The sequence below is a fragment of the Lonchura striata genome, chromosome 1 (assembly GCF_050655825.1).
Source record: "Lonchura striata isolate lonStrDom1 chromosome 1, ASM5065582v1, whole genome shotgun sequence".
In the NCBI taxonomy this organism is placed as follows: domain Eukaryota; kingdom Metazoa; phylum Chordata; class Aves; order Passeriformes; family Estrildidae; genus Lonchura; species Lonchura striata.
Genome location: NC_140703.1, coordinates 63,447,235 through 63,464,075, shown reverse-complemented (window position 1 = coordinate 63,464,075; position 16,841 = coordinate 63,447,235). Strand labels below are relative to the sequence as shown.

Genomic DNA, 16,841 nt, shown 5'->3' with positions numbered 1-16,841 from the left:
TTTGTGTTCTTGCATGCAGTAATTAAGTGGTGTCGTTTCTTTCCATCCCTTTCAGTTATTTAGAACACTATGGTACAGCAACACACTTGTTATTTTCAGAGAAATGTACACCTTGTAAGGAAGTCATCCCACTGCAGAGAGCTGGCTTATGATTCTTGTGTTCAGGCTCTGTGAGGCTGGTTGTGCATCCCCTTAATACCCAGTGTTGAATGTGACTTTATTTTCCTTATGGTTGATCTTCAATCAGGAAAAGAAAAACTGTGATAAAAATCCTGGAAGAGGAGTGAGAGTTATTCCTGAAACTTAGCCCTACCTCCTATAGTGGTTTTTCTTATCAAGAGAATTCTGGTAGCATTAAGTAGGTCACTTTATATATGTCAGAGATTGGTGGGAGCATTTGTAAAATGATTATGACAATGGCCCCAAAGGGCTTTGACATGAAAAAAAATGTTTTAAGAAAGCTTGTAAAAGTACTTAAAAATGTAAGCAAGGTCTGACCATTAAAATGCTATTTAATGGTGATGCTCCTTGCCCAGAGCTCCAAGAGCAAGGAGAAAAGGCAGAATATGCACAGATAGAATATGCACACTGACAACATGAGGAAAAGGTGAAGTTGTGACTTTTGCATGGATTCATTGTAAAAAGCAGGGACAATTGAGATGTTCTGAGTCATGAAGGATCTGTGAGGACTTGGATTTGCTCAGTTCAAAATCTCCCACCACAGCCAGATGGTCCAAATCTAATGAAATGAAAATACACCATTTTTCTAGCTTCTGATCTCTCTTGCACAGAGGACATGGTCCTATCACACCATCTGTTCTGAATGCATTTTAAAAAATCCTTGGGATCTTCATAACAACTGCTTCTTGACTGACTTCCATGTTGCATTGTGTCTGCTTTCACATGCATTCCCACCTCACAGAGCATGTTCAGTTTTATCATGTCTTTATATGTAAGGAACTTCATCCATTTGCAGCAAGACTCCCAGACAATCAATATAGCTATATATTTAGCAAAGAAGTTGCCCATCTCCTATGAGAGTTTTTCTTGTAAATGTAAAGGAGTATGAATATTTAATGTCATAGTAGTTGTTGAAAGGAGTTTGCAGAAGACTTTTTCTTTTTCTGATTCTGGTTGCACCTTCAGAATAAAGTCCTTGGAGACAATAATTTTTTTGCCTCTTGTAAATGTTGAACATAGTGGTTCACTTATTTTTGATTATAACCTCCTTTAGTATTCTTGGAAAAGATAAAGCTCAAAGAAAATAGTAACTCTGAAATAGTAAAAAACTTTAAGAAATTGATAATTTCCCCATGTTCTCAAGAATCATGCCATTTGCTAAAGCCATTGTTTCTCATGCTCACTCTGGGGAGGTAGTATTGTAATTTTTGGTATTTAACCGTGTTACTATAATCACAGAAGATGTAAAAATATTGATTTTTATACATAAAACTTACTTTCTGGAAGAATAAGAGCAAAGGCATCAAAACAAGGCTTAGCTAGATGTTGCTTGCCCTACTCAGAAACATGTACTATTAAAATCACAGATGATTTCTGAAAGACCTTGAGGTCTGTTCTAAAAAGCTTAGTTTGCTGCAGTTATTTCCTCTTTCAGGAACTTTGCCTAGCAAATTTCTCCTTATTTCCCTGTATGTTCTCTTCAGATTATGCCTTGGCAGACCTTGCTGCTGGCTATGCTCTCCAAGCAATTAATATCTTGATTTTAAATTCCAATTAAAGAAAAATAATAAGAGATAGGAGGTGGGGGAGGAAAGGAGGTTGTGGCCTCTATAGTGTTTCTCCAAGTATCCTGCATTCTTCCTTCTCCCTTAAAGTGGTGATTTGGCACTTACAGAGCTGCTTCCACCTTCAAAGCATGAACATGCAGAGAAAACAAAAGATAGAATGTTGAAATGCAAGAAATATGAAGATGAAGAGTGCAGAAAGATAGGGACATCACCATGAGAGTAAATAGTGACCAGAAAAGCCTACACTTTGATATTTTGCAGACACTTTAATTTTGCTATGTTTTTCTTTTCTTTGCTAAAATTAAAATAAAGAATCAACCCAGCAAATTTGGGTGTCTTGCACACAGCATCTTGAATCTATATATATCACGTAGTCTTAACCTGATAGAAATAAAGAAAATTACAATAAAGCTGTTCACATTTGAATTACATGCCAGGACTCCCTTAAAAGACAGAATAAGATTTTAACTTTAGGATGTGATTAATCCCATTTAAAAATTAATGTCTGCTGTTGATCATATGAATTGTGTCCTAAAAGTACCTGTTGCCATTTGCTGTCTGTAAGAGAAGCTAGGGAGAATAGTTCAGGCACAGACATCCCTGTGTTGCTGAATTCAGAAAATTTGGTTCCTACCAACACAGCATTTGAAGTGATAAACTCGAACTTCCTTCCTGATCAAACTTACTTTAGATGGTTTTGGTGTTATTTTATACATCCAGAACCAAGAAATTTTGTACTACTGCTGCTGTACTATTAATGATTGTTATCAACCAGACAATTACATAAGAGGCAGCTCAGTTTTAATGCTGGGTAAGGTGACCTCTCTTAATTAGTTTCCTTATTATGCTGCAATATCTTGTGTGTTCCTTTGGGTTTAGAGTCATTAGATATATCCAAGCTATTATTGTTTTATTACAATTTTTGCCCATAATTCTCAGTTTTCCCACAGGTTTCCTCATTTTAATATTTGTCGTAGTCACTTCTGAGCACCTGTTGTTAGTGCAACTTCCAGCTTTGATTTTCCTAGCCTATTAGTATTCAGAACATGTTAATTAGTGATGGAAAAGATGGTTAGGACAGATATGTTCTCTCCCAGTGGAGTGCTAGATCTATTTCTCCACTTTTGCTGCCCATTAGCATAATTATTAAAAGAAATTTGTTGGGTGAGGTCTCTTTCCCTCTGCAGAGGCAGCTTCTGCTGCCCACACTCCCACCACTGTTAAGTGCCTGTACTGGAGGTGGGGATGAACTGAAACCGATGCCTCCAGCTAGAAAAAAATTGGAAGCCCCTTTGTCCCCCTGGTGAAAGATCCAATTGTACAACAGCCCTTATTACTTCTGTGCCTTGGCTGAATGGATGCACCCCAGTTCACCCCAAGGGATCAATATCCCACCTAAAAGGCCAGGATAGGTAATTTTTCACTGCCTTCTGTCCTCAGCCTCTGCTTCCTTTTTCCCTCTTCCATGTTCCACTCATTTTCTGGATATCTGGGTCTCCTTTTTGTTTGACTTTGCTATTACCGTTTTCTTTGTCATTTAGGTAAGACTGCTGATGGCCACAAAGATGGGTGGTAAATGGGGTGTGACGGGTAATAGCTGTGTACCCCGAGGGTTTAAAGGCATAAAAGTCATACATCTATACCCGAGCAAACAACCAGCAAAAAAACCAGCAAGATCAATTGCAGACTGGGAGGAGTGCATTGCACTCAACGTGGGTTTTGGAATGTGAGCATTTGAAAGTCGTAACTGAGGCAGTAAGAAACATGACCAACAACAAAGAAAGGGTCATTTCAGACAAAGAAAAAATTTCAAAATTTTTGGAAAAAAAAGTAAAAAATTCAGGGAAAGTACTAAATATGGTTTTCCTCCTTTTCTTTAGTCCCCCTTTCACAGCTGCATTAGCAGAAAATAGGTAGTCGATGCTGGAGAGTTCATTGCTGGAGCAGGTGTGGACAGGTATTCTTTCTGGAGAAAGCAACTCTGCAGAGCCAGGCTAGTCCAGGGAGAGTCTAGTCTCCTGTGTGCAATAGTATTCCTCTGATACAATATTGCTTCTAAGTCTAGGTGATGTCTAAGCATCCCAGGGCCTGGCCATATGCCACTGGAGGAAAAATACACCTGTTTGTTCCCTATTAACAGATCAGTTAATTTCTAATCATAGTTTGTGGAAAGTTGTAAAGTAACAGCATTCTGTCAGCAAATGTTATTTGAAAGAAACTAAATTGAATCATGGCCATGGTTGCGTCAAAATATGTGCAAAAAAATATCAAAATATTAGTTAGATGAAAGTTATAACATTTCATTTGACCTTGTTACTGTTCTTATTTATTTCAGAGGCAGCTGAAACAAAATAAAACAAAATAATAAAAAAATATTTAAGAATGGTCAAAGTGAAGGTTGTTTTTTTTTTGTTTTTTTTTTTTTTTCATTTGTGATGTACAGTGAAACCAAGTACCAAGTGTCTTGAACTTCCCCTCAGGATAAGAAATCTGAATTTCACCAGCTTGAATTATAATACTAATATCCCTTCCTAATAAGGGAATAATAAGATTGGCTTCCTCTCTGTGTTGGAAAGCTAATGAGAGACAGACCTCCCAGTACTGGATTTGCACATGGACAAGGAAGAGAGCCATTTCTAATGAAGTACCATACACTCTCTCTCCTGCTCTGTGTTACACTTTTTGAGCCCAATATTGTGATTAAAATCCATTTTGCCTGTACTTTTAAATACAGCTACACTGCAGGAATAGCAGGAAGAAAAATGTATTTGTCTAGGGCAGAATATTATTATAATTTTAGGAGGTGATTAATTCAATTTTAAAATGAATATCTGCTGTCGATCACATGAATTGTGTCCTAAAAGTACCTGTTGCCATTTGTTGTCTGTAAGAGGAGCTAGGGAGAATAGCTCAGTCACAGACATGTTTTCCCCTGCCAAATATACAAACTATCAAAACAAAATGCAGCAATTTGTCTTTCATTTAATGATTAAAGTTTTGCTCTGATATTTGTTCACTTTTCCAGAACTGTCTTAATTAAACTGCTGTAATCTATCTTTTCATACCAAACCTGGTAATTTTGTTGTTCAAGAGACAGAGAGCTGGAACATTCTGATACTTCTAAAGTGAGGGTGTATATGAAAATTATTTCATAATTTTTAGAGATACACGAAAAGAAATAATTGTGTTTTATGTAGAATTAACTCCCTTGGAAAATGCTACTGCAAAAAAAATCACAATAGTCTGTCTATAAATCACAGTGACATTATCTGTTGTTTGACAGCTAGAAAACTTAAATTCAAATTGCAAAGTGAAGATGTGAAACACAGTCCATCACAATGACGGGAAAATTTCCATTTCTTTTTCATGAGGGTTGTCTAGATCAAACTTTACAAACCTTATCAAGGTGAGAGTGATGGTAAGGATGCTCCTTTTTTTTTTGCAATGTTCTTAAGTGTCTGCTCCAGCATCTGGTCATCATCTACCTTCTTTCAGCCATCTGAGTCACTCAGCTTTAATATTGACATAGCAAATTAGTGAATCCTGCCTCATGCAAAGATAGCTGTGATGGATTTCTATGCCTGAAATGTGCAATTATTGTGTGATACTGTGTTGATATTGATGTATCTGCAAGAATTGTTCTTGTAACTGTACACCCTTATCATCTTGGAAATACCATCCTCCACATTTCTGTCCTTAAGGTGAACAGGTAAACCCTTTTTTGACAGAAACTAAAATAGCCTCTCCATGTAAAAAACTCAAGCATTATTTATAATCACACATATAAGCTTCCATTATTTTTCAATTTTCTGTGGTCTAGGTTTAAGGACTGGTTTGATAATATAAGAACAGCCAGTCATGTATCTACCCTGAGGAAAAACTGAGGAAATTTGCAGAGACAGCACTGCCCTTTGCAAGGCAGATGACATTCTAATTTTTAAAGTGTTTTTTTAGCCTACAGTGTTTCCCCAGAGAAACTGTAAAGAGGAGCATGAAGTGTCTCTATTTATTCCCCATGGTCACAAACTAGGGTGCAGCTCTCTCCTGATGGTCTCTGAGAAGTGATGCTGTGCTCCCTTTACCCAAGGTCTGTCAAAACTGCAACAACTCACAAGAATGAGGGCTTGTGTCTGTACCTTCTGTCCTCTCTGCTAATGACTTTTTTAAACTGTTCTTAGCATCCTTTGCATGTCATTGCTTTGGGTTTTTTCCCTGCCTTCTTGGTAGATCCTTGAAGAGGTTGATTGTCCCCGAAGCCAGAGCAGAAACCAGCATAGCTGTGTAAGGGGATGTACAGCCTGTCTCTGCTGGAGACCAGGCACACAAGCAGTCCATTTGTTTGAGGAGATGCAAAATAACTCTTCCCTCTTCTCCCAAGGAAAGTATGGGCTAAACTTTTCCCTAATGCAGTGAATCAGAGAGTCCTATAATGAACTGGGTTACAAGGAATCAAAGATCATCTAGTTTTGCCTCCCTCATAGTGGGCAAGGACACCTTCCACTAGCCAGGTTGCTCAAAGTGTCATCCAGTCTGGCCTTGAATATTTGCAGGGTTGGGGAATCTACAGCTCCTCTGGACACCCTATACCAGTGTCTCGCCACCCATACAATAAAGCATTTCGTCCCAGTATAAAATTTAAACCTATCCTGTTTCAGTTTAAGGTTTTGCATTAATCCCCTTGTTTTGTTGGTGAAGCTGCCACAACCAAGCTCATCTGTACTGCTGCAGCCTGCTAGGTCTAACCACCCTATTTCACCCACTTGTCAATATTAAAAGTAAAACATTGGGTCTCAGTTCATAGAAGGGACCAGAGCAGGAAAAAGCTCTGTTGTACACATGGCACACACCAAGAAATGTGTGTGCAATGTTGCACAGTACAATGTTGCTCCTGCCCCAAAAATCAGATAACTCTTTTACTTCAGTGCTGCTCTATTAACCTGATCCTTGACCCACAGCAGAGCTAACCAGATTTGGGTTTGGTTTGCACTGTCACAAAGGCAGTTCTAGCTAGTGGGTTCTCCTGCATTCCCCTGTGTGCTGCAGATACACTCCAGCAGTTCTCCTTTCCACCTCCTCTGCTTGCCCCGTGACAGTCCAGCCTCACCATCACCAGCATCCTGGCTAAGCGAGCTTGCCCCACTTTGCACTCACAACTCAAAAGAGTGCACGTGTGAGAAAACTGACTTACCAGAGTTAAAGGGTCAATGACTTACCTGCACACTCTCCATCTATCCATTATATTCCTTATTAGAAGGTCTGCTGAGACAACTAGAGAAATATGATGTCCCTTTAACATCTTTAATCAAGTTCTGGTGCAGTATCACTATGGTCCAGCAGATCTCTATGAAGCCTTTAATTTTCATGCTCTTTTAATCTGCTTTCTGGGTATGGGCTGAGAGAAGAATTTCTCATGTGTCCACAGAGGTAAGCTGGAATTAGACTGTCAGTGATGGTCTTGCATGTGCTCTGCCAATACAATTTAGGCGGTCATCAGTCTGTAATGAAGTCTGAGGTCCCTTCTGGCATTTTCATTTGTGGTGGCTGAGTGCTTTTCCTCCTTTTTTTCCTGCATGACTTTCAGATAATTGTTCCAACTTACACAAAATTATATTAGATCTGCTATTTAAATGCCATATAGGCTTGGAGTTTTTTTTTTTTTTTTAAAGCCTGCTGCTGTTATCAAACTTAAAGGAACATAGAAATGTGAGATTTTTCACAGCAAAAGTGGACTTCCAGTCCAAGTTGCCTTTTTATACTTTACTCTGTAACTCAAAGCACCAAGTGCACAATTGACAATTATGTACCACTCACAGCCCTGAAATCCTGCTGCAGCCAGGCAAAGTTTAGCAGGAGAGACTGAAGCAGGAGGGCAAACACTTGACCTCTCTTTTGTTAGCCCTTATTATTTATATTCAGGTTACCACACTGAACAGATGGGTGTCAGTGTAGTAACTTTATTGAAAGTAACCACTTTGGGGTTTGAAAGATGTTGCCTTCTCTTTTGAAAGCACTTTATCTCACAAATGGTTTTGGATTGTGCTCTGCTCATGGATCTTTGTGGCACAAAGACAATGCATTTAAGCTACTGGAACAATGCTTATCTTCTCTTGAATTTGCAGGTGCTTCTGACTTGTCTGGTGGTCAACTCTTACTTCAAGCATTACACCACTAATTTACAAAAACAGTTTTTCCCCTGAGTGGAGGTTATTGCTTGTTTTGTGTTAATTATTTCTTCTTCTGACAATTCCTATGTTTTAAAAATGTATTATGACTTATGTGCTTCTGAGTATATATAATTTCCTTAAACAGATCATATTCTCCAAGTGCAGTTTCACTCTTTGGATTTCCCTGTGTGCCTTTCCCTGGGCACCAAAACAAACCAGAAAGCCAACAAGCCTAACAGGGTCTGGATGGGAGTTTGTTTAGTTTTAACACCCAGCACTCTGGATTGCTTATCAAGGACTGAGGTCCCAGCCTGTGTGGGATTAGGTAAATGCTATTTTAAAAAATTCAGAATGAGCTATGAGTGAAATATATAAGTACTTTATAATTTATCTGTTGGAGGAAGCAGCATGAGAAGTGATGGTTCTTTTCTAGGTTTTGAATGATTGCAGTAAAATTTGGCATGCACTAAATGCATAATTTTAGATAGGCCTGATGAATGTGTTAATAAAAGTGTCTGATGTATCTCTTGCTTAGTCCCCATTTTCAGTTTTTTCTTCTGTTGCCAGAATTTCACCATTTGAAGTGAAGTTCTGCCTGTAATGTCTGCTCAGGTGGAATTACAAAGAAATTCTGTTTCTCCTTTTGATTGGCATACAATTTTTGTGGAGAATATGTCATTTATTCTTCTGGTGAAGTCTTCAAATCTTACCACTTACATCTTTCAGAAAAACAAGTTTGTATGTGCTCAAGAGGCACTTGCTACACTTTGATTTTCCCTTGCTGTTTTCAAGTGTAGATGCTCACACTCTCTTAGGCAATCTCTGTGCCATCAGTGCTTTTCAATGGACTATAAATACTGCATAAAGTGATCAAGGGCCTCTAGCACAGTGTAGATGGGAAAGGAGTTTTAGTCTGAAATGCTCTTTCTAAACCGAGGAAATGCTGGCCAAATCTTTGTACCCTATTCCTCATGCAAAACTAAATTTTGGGGCAGCAGTGTGGTCTTACTTCCAAGGCTTCAAAGAACTCATTCCTATTGCAAATCTATGAGTTGTTCTAATGAATATGGTCTTTTGCAGTTTCTTTGATGTCCTTCTGATGATCAGAGTAGCAGGGTGGAAGAAACTGTAAAGCATATGGCTGATTTATTTTCTCCTATGTAAAAGTGTGGCAAGGATCTGTGGGAGGAGCTGTACTGCCAAAATTCTTTAAAAGTCAATGCAAGAGGCTTTAGGATTGCTCTCCCACTGCAGCAGTGTTAAGCTATATGAATAGCACTGTGATCTACCTTAACAAAAAGAAAAGAAACCACAACATATCTATACATTTTCCTTAAATTATTATGAAACTTAATTTGAAATCCTCTACTTCCACTGAACTAACAAAATTTGAATGTCTTATTTCCACCCACCTTTGCCTGTCTATAGCTAATGCTCTCACTTGTGACCACAACCACATTTCCCTCAGTAGAATTAATGACATTTTATGTGTTTTCAGCCAGATGAATCTCCATGGTACAAAGGAACAGTTTGTTTCAAAATCTCATAAAAGCACATTACAGAAATTGCTCATGGAATGCAAAGAGAACTTCACATGAGATAGAGAGGAAGTTCTCAGTGTTCAATAGCTTAGGGGATAATGCAGTCTCTCCAAATTAGACTCTTTATTTGATATTGAAATAACTTTCATGTATGACATGAGAGAATTATCCATCTCCCTTCAAAATAATTGATCACTGGCCACTTGCTGTTCCAGCTGTCATGAACTGTCCTCTGTTTTGGCTTAAAAACAAAACTAATCTGGATTTGGGCTGTTGGAGCTTAAAAAGTAATGATCCAGATGAATAACCTCTTGGTTTTTCACTGCCATGGAAGCAGCATTAGTCATTCATTGGTGACAGATATTATAGTTAGCCACATAATTTTGGCATGCTAGTCACTGAAGATGACTTCAGGGCTCTTCTGTGGATCATTAACGCTGTAGCACACAGTGACAATTTACCTAAAACAATTTTCTGCCATCCTTAGCTCATATTTGGGTAAAACTGGAGCTCAGAGAAATGTGAAGCAGGTAGAAATTTTGGTGCCAGTATTACAGGACTGTCAATGAAGGAGATGGAGAGTCCACACTCTTTGCAGATCTTGCTGTGACCAGCCTAAGGCATCCTTCTTATAGGTGCTGCTAATACTTTCCAGTGTCTGGGTTTGTCTGCTGAGTCCATAAATATTCAAAGTTGCAGCATAATGCTTGAATGCTAAATAGTCCTGTTTTAGTGACACAAAACTAGTTATTTTCTCTGGTGTTGTCAGAGAGAAGAAATGTATAAAGGTGAAAATGAGAAAGACTCAATGAGAATATGTAAGAATCAGCTGCTAGCTTGTGAAGCACACAGCAAATATCCTTTGTTTCCCTTCACCACAAATCACCCTGATAATCTAGTATTAAGACAAATTAGTTAATCTGATAATTAGAGAAGATTTAAATAATTAAATATAGTTTGGAAGTAATAAAAAATAGCAGCAATGCTGTGCTCCAGAGTTGGATCTGTACATGCCACAACTCACAGGGAAGGGTAAGAATTTAACGCACTCCTTATTTGCAGTTGGTTAGGCACAGCAAACCATCTTTGAATAACTTCAGGAGCTGGCAAGTCCCTTCAACCATGGGCTATTTATGGTGCTGCTGTGAGCATGTTCTGACACTCTCCTTGCTCTCTGACACAGATTATTTTTAAACAGATGAAAAAACAAACAGGCAAACCAAAAGGATGCAGACAGAAAATCACACACAGTAGAAAGAAGAAATAAAATCCAGTTTCCAGGTGCTCTGCCATATGTAGGTGAAGTTAATGACTGGATATATATGCAAGGAGAAGGGCTCCAGGAAAGTATAGTCTAGCAGCCCTGAGGATACTATAAATCATTACTTCAGTTCCTCTACACTTTGTCTGGATTTTCCCTCATTTGAGGAAAAACTATTTTTAAGGCTCTCAACGGAGGAGTGGGATGACAATGAACTATTCTTGCATTGTTTTGCTCACTATCTAGTCCTAGTTTCTGCCACAGCTGCTTTTGTTCATGCTTTTCCAGATTACTTTTCTTGTTTACTAGATGTTATTTCACCATGTTTCTTTGTTCTGTGTTTGGGACAATTTGTCTTAAACCTGAGCTTCCCTCAGAACAGCAGGAGCAGTTGCAGCAGAGCTGCAGAGCAGCTGGCTGCTCGAATATTCACCCATCTTCCCAGCAAGATTTTGAAGGTACAGAGGTGTTGTTATCACTATCCCACCAGTTGTGTTACATCTGCAGGGTGGTTGTTAGAGGCTCATTTAGATACACTCTGAGGTTAAATTCCTCAGCCTCCAGGGTCCTTGCAGCCAAATTCTTTGATGCTAGTGAAAGTCACTGACACTGTTGGCAGTAGTGCAGGTTGCCTTCTGCAGGGCTGAACCCTTACTTCTTCATTATTGAAGACACTGCTAGCAGTGGGAAGGGGTATTTTATCAAGTCCAAGCTCTTCCTCTTCACTCCACACATTTTGGCAAGATCTGTGCTTCAGCAAAGAGGGAAATCAACTCTGGTACTCAGAAAGATGTTAAAATAAAAATCAACACCATGCAATTATCGGCAGCTCCAGCCCAATAGCCAGAATCCTGCATGGCATCAAAAGTAATATAATGGAGTCCAATATTGGAACACTATTGCAAGCTGAATATTGTTCCTTTGAACTTAGGTTGTTTTCAGCTTGCTCTGTTATTATTTCATGTATGGTTTGTTTTACTAAGGAGGCAACATGAAGATACACAGTTTGCCCTGTTTTGCATAAGCAGCACAGCAGTTCTGACAGTATTGCAGGCAGCAGGAACATCCTTCCTTTCTTGCTGCAGCCATAGTGTAACAACTGGTCTATCTTTGTCTTACCTTTCATTAGGTTTTATGCCCCTGCTTTAACCAATACCCCATTCTTCTCTAATTTCCTTTTCCAAAGGCAAGAGGCCTTTATATTTCCCAGTTATTTGAATTTATTGTTTGATCTTCTTGATATTTTATATATATGTATATATACAATGATTTTATATATATGTATTTTAATTTTTTTTTACACAGATCTTTCCTCCATATTGTCTGGGTTTAATATACTTCTTATTCTTCTCTCTGAAAGGATACACAAATTGTTTTCCCTTTTTCCCTCACGACAGCGCTGCTCTCCATCTCTTTAACATTCAACTTGAATCGTCAAATAATGATCAGAATTTTACCCATTTCTCCAGTTGTTCTACAATACCCCAAGCATCTTTTTATGTTCTTCTCCACTAAGAAGCAGTTAAATCTAAGTGAAGAGCAGAAATATTTGCAGTTAGTCACTATATCACTCTTTTCAGCATCAGATGGCTAAATTAGTTTCCCTGATTTCCAGTAATGCTCTGTCTTCAGTGAAGAACTTGCAGACCTACTTTCATATGTTCTTCCACTTAATATAAACTCATCTTCTTTGGGATTTTATTTTTAATGATCAAATTTTCTGTAATGGATTCAGCAATTAAGCATAATAAGAATAACCCACAGTCTCTCAGTCCTGTTGGCTATTTGGTGGAGAAATGTGCCACCCATCCCATCTAGAAGTAATTTACCCTTCTATTATCCATCACACTTATTTTACATCCTTTATGTAGGTTACAAAAGTATCCATTCATGATATGATTATTAGTAAAACTATCCTTCTAATAGCATTGCCTGAGTATCTATATCAATCAGACGTGAAAATGAAATTATATAGTGGTTTCTCAGCCCAATAAAACCTGTTTTATTTTTTTTCCCAATGAGATTCAGATGGATACTCTTGTGCCCATGCCATTGTTTCTACCTTTATGCTTTTATGCTCAGTTCCTTTGTTGATGCACCCTACTGCCTTTAGCTTCATCTCTGTCTTTCTGCATACTGCTTCTTCGTGATACATCTGCTCTAAATGTGGCTGCTATTTTACCACACGCTGTTATTCCTTCTAGTGTCTGATTTCACATTCTGTTCCAATAGTCTGACCTTGTCCGGTCTGTTTGCCAGGCCTCCTGTGTAAGTGCACGATGGGGAAGCAGTTTCTTACCAGCCATGCTCAGCAATCCACTGGGGAGAGAAACAGCCCCTTAGAAGCTCTATCAGCTGCTTTGCTGTTGTTTCTATTAGTGTGAGTTTGCTTCCTCATGCTCCATCAGCTGTTGCCAAGTTTTTTGTTACCTCATTTGTTACTCCTGAGAACCAAAATCACTCCCACTTTCCCCCCTAATTTCTTTCTGTTCTGAAGTCCTTTCTGTGAGGCATGCCAACCCTGTTTCATAGGAATTCAGGATAAAAATATCTATTATTCATATTTTTTGTCATGACTCGAAATATTCTTAGTGTCATTCACCTGCACTAACTTCAAGTGTTTTAAATTTAATGTTTGGAATTTGAACCAGTCCCACAGACATCCCTTATCTCTGATGCAGAGTGGGCACAGGTGGATGTGGATGTCATAGAGGTCTTTTATCCTCCATCTCTACTCTGATGTCCTTTTTATCATGAGAGTTTCTGCAGTTATACACCATACATAGGATTTCTATCCTTCCCTTGTAGTGAGAGGAATGGATGGACTTGTTTCTTCAGATTGTTGGTTCAACCTTTTTGATGTTTTTGGTTAAATTCTCGTTCCTTTTACTTATGGAAACCTCTCATTAAATTGCTAAAGGACTAAAGAAAGTTTTATTTATAGCTCTTGTTTCATCATTAAGTTAGGAGATTTTCATGCCTCTTAGAGTCCATCACTCTGTATTTCAACAATAACAGTATGTTAGATGGTAACGAGGTGCTACCCAGAGTTGTGAAGGGAAAAACCTAGCACAGATACATGACTAAGCTCTGTGATAGTACATAAACTGCATCCTAGACTCATTATTACATGCACCTCTAAAATGTTGCCATACATGTAGTTATCTTGAGCTTTCCTAAGCACTTAGACTTGAATCTCAGTTTATAATATGTAATAGTTGATGGGATGCAAACTTTTTCCAGCAGACCAGGAGCAGCCCGATGCCCTGCTGCAAATCAGTCCTATGGGTCCTTTCCCCAGTCTTTGTACTGGAAGCATAATATAAACATTTTATGCTCTTTCATGAATTAGAAACACTCTCTGAGTTTGACAACCTCTGCAGAGATTTTCTGTTCATGCTATGGTCCCTGCAAAGAGAAGCAGCACCTAAGGGACTTGAATGCAGCAAGACCTGGTTTAAGAGAAATGCACTCCTGATTACTGCTGTGGTTACATGCCATGGCTGAAGTGTTGGATTATTTTAGTGAACCTAGTTCTCAGAAATGGAATAGAACAAATTTGTTCATAATTAGAGCATAGATTTACCTAGAATTCAATCACAGTTACTTGTGAGTAACAGGATCTAATCAGATATTTCTCCTGGGACACGTCTGCACTGGTACTTCCAATTAGGAAGTCATTACAAAGCAAGCACACGCGTTTCTGGAAAACTCAGTTCTGTAGTAAACAGAGTTGGTATTGCTTGCTGGCATTGCACATAAAACCATTCTGAAAAAAGCTGATTGCATTGTGCTCTGAGTATGTGAACTGAAGAGGTTCAGTAATGAAGGTGCCTAAAGCTTATCTCTTTACTAATAGTCATATTTTCTGTTAACAACACTGCTTAGAGTTGGTGCAATGCAGCCCTGTTTTTCACAACATTACTTTACTGCAATTTGGTTTCAGTGAGGCTTAAGCAGATACTTAAATGGGAACCTTTCCAAAGGTGTGGGGCCACATTAAACAAAATGAATATGCAAGAATATTTCAGAGAATTCAAATCAACCTGAAATGAAGAAATGGGATGGTGTGCCTTTGCTGGAGCAATACAAGTCTTTCTTGTAAGGAAGGATTTTAATTACAATCCCATGCACAATGTTTAGAGAGGTTACAGGCATTAATTTTGCATTTTTGCACTAAGCAACTGTGCAAATTTTGCACTTTTCCTATAGTCTGCTGGTTTCAAGCTCTTGCAGGAAATTGTCTATTTGGGTTTGAATTCTACTAGCATTTTCCTTCCTGAATACTTGATCATGATACTAGATTAAAAAAATACTCTAATTTATGGTTGTCTGTCCCCAGAATGCTGATAACTCAGTGCAGCATGCAGGGATTCATGTGCCAGTAGATTTGATATATAAGAAGCATTTGTCCATTTAGCTTTCTGCATTTCATAAGGCTATGGATTTCCTTGTTATGTGTAGGAGCTGTCACCCTGGATCAGAGCTATGGTGATTCATTGGCTTAATGCTACTGGAGCCAGAAGTAACATTCACATGAGAATTTCAATTAAAACTCAGAAGAGATGTAAGATATACACTCTTAATGGGGAGGGTGATTCATCGTTGGGAAGGAACTAGCTTTGGAAGCAGCTAATTTTTCATTTGTGTTTGCAAATTAGAATTGGAAGTCTTTCTGGAAGATATGCTGTAGCCAAAACCAGGTTATTGTGTTCAGTACAAGGGTAGCTGAGATCAGATGGCATATGCTTGAAGAATGGGCTACATGAAGAGACAGTTTTTTCAGTTTATTTGTCCCACATGCAAAAGAACAAAGTCCTTAGCAGCACAAAAAACTAACTTCAATGGCAGAACAAAAGCCTCTGACTTCTCCTCCAGTCTGGACTTGAGAAGGTTTCGTGCTGCTGGCTTGGTGCTTGCTTTTGACAGAGACCATTGGCACAGCACTGATTCGATGATGAAAGTATGCATTTCTATTGAGGGGCTGGGTTTAGAAAATATAAGGCATTCTGCAAAATCAGTATGTTTTGGCATGGGAGAAAAAGGTTGTGGCAGAGTGTATAAATGAGGAGTAGGACAGGAATATCAAATTAATAATTTTTGGGTTCTAGGAATTGTATAAGGAAAACTGTTCGAGAAAGTGCAATCAGCTGGGGTTTGGTTTTGCTGGTGCATTTGAAATAGTCTGTAAATTTAGAATACATTGCATCATATGTTAGTACATGATTCTGCATTGGAAGCACAAGTAGCACCTCTTTGTTTCTAAATTTTTATTCATGCAGGACAGAGCCCAGTAGGTGCTCTTGTTTACAATCTCCTTTCTAAGACCATTGTGATCTCCTGCTGTATTCCACACTGGAAAGGGTCATATTTCACCTGTAGCAGTAAAATAAAAACATATGTAAATCAGGGCCTCATTTACTGCTGAGGAACAACATCTGCAAGGTTATATTTGTTCATGCACCTTTTTTTTTTTGTGGGATGGTATAGACACTTTCATTTGGGTATAGTTTTAGTTTTTCTTTCATGTTTCTTGGTCTAGCCTTTAATTTATCCTTCAAGGTTTACACTCCTGGACAGCTACCAGGAGACACCAAACTGCAAAGAGAAATCCCCCAGTCCTCCACATGCTCTAGAGTTCAGGTCTCTAATAATTGGCAGATTAATGGGAACTGACGAAAAGATCAGGTGTTTGTAGCAGCTTGAAGCACATATACTTGCAAAAGTAATAGCCCTTGTCTCAGTTATTTACAGGCTTTGGCCAAAGTGGTAACAGCTAGCTGCCAAAAGCTTGCAAAATCAGTCTATAAAAGTACTCTGTTGTGTTTCTCAGAGTTACTGAGTAGTGTCCCACCAGGATGCAGAGTGGCTGCAGGGCTGTAAAGGATGTGAAAGACAGCTTTGGCTGCAAACAGTGTGCTGTGTCATCTGACTTCACCACGCCAGATCCTAGCAAAGTGTGTTCACCAGTTCTGTGCTGCACATGAGGGGGTTGACAGCATTTCAGGTCTCATTGCTTCATGTCTCTGTTCCAGACAATGCCAGAGAGTTCTCTTCAAGACAATGGCAAGATGTTGCTGTTGAGGACAATCCCTGCCAAGCAACCTTTTCCACAACCTTTTCTCAG

At 38.7% G+C, this 16,841-nt stretch overlaps 1 long non-coding RNA gene across 5 annotated transcripts in view; it reads left to right on the top strand.

Annotated features, from left to right (window-relative positions):
- Window positions 1–16,841, top strand: part of LOC146768698 (uncharacterized) — a 94,878-nt gene that overhangs the window by 25,361 nt on the left and 52,676 nt on the right. For 4 of the 5 annotated variants that reach the window (XR_014954687.1, XR_014954685.1, XR_014954682.1 and 1 more), the window contains exon 1: window positions 1–16,841. This exon is cut by the window's left edge and continues 25,361 nt beyond it. This is a non-coding gene — a long non-coding RNA (uncharacterized LOC146768698). The other variant, XR_014954690.1, reaches the window with a different exon arrangement.